Genomic DNA, 847 nt, shown 5'->3' with positions numbered 1-847 from the left:
TTTTTTTAAGGACACGAGCCATTACCTCTTTGCTGTAGGCATTACATCACACAAGTGGAAGTTCGAAGGGCAACAATAAGCACACGAGTAAGGCCAGCAGATGGCAGCACGTGCACACAAACTCACCACGACAAGACGACAGACGATCAATTAAAAACAAAGTCAGAATATAACTGATACAAGCTGTTCCTCTGTCAACTCTTAAATTCAGTGTTACTTATGAAGAATCCTAAGAAATCACACTACTTACACCATCCATGTTGGTATTGCAACGTCGCATTTTCCTACAGAGCTTCCTACCATTAACCAGGCAGAGCAAAGATTGGACATTGCTCAATTTCATTTGCCCCCAGGGGTGCTCAGTTGCAACACACTGATTTTGGATACAACACTGTTAAGAAATACCATCTAAGGCACTTAAATTTCTTCATATTAAACCCATCACAATACAAAGTGTGATGTTTTATAATTCACAATGGATGAGGAAGTAATGCTCATAAGCAGCTACTGAAATTGTTCAATATACAGCTGCCCTTCTCGACTCCGTGTGCAGCTTAAAATAATTACTTCTTTTAAGCACTGGGGGTTGAAACTAGAAGATCTTTGAGGTCCTTTTCAACCCAGGCCATTCTACGATTCTATCATTCTATGACCCTATGATTCACCACCTCACATTCCCCAAATCTGCTTGCCTTTTATTTAGAACAGTGACCACTGATGATGTCTGTTCTTCAGACGACAGCTGGATTTAAACGATCTTCAAATCGCTGAGTTAAGACTGAAAGGATGAATATTCTCTCCAACACTGCTTTTGTATTAATGTATTTCATGAATGCAATCACACAGC

Source organism: Meleagris gallopavo, chromosome 5 (assembly GCF_000146605.3).
Source record: "Meleagris gallopavo isolate NT-WF06-2002-E0010 breed Aviagen turkey brand Nicholas breeding stock chromosome 5, Turkey_5.1, whole genome shotgun sequence".
In the NCBI taxonomy this organism is placed as follows: domain Eukaryota; kingdom Metazoa; phylum Chordata; class Aves; order Galliformes; family Phasianidae; genus Meleagris; species Meleagris gallopavo.
This window is presented reverse-complemented; position numbering follows the sequence as displayed.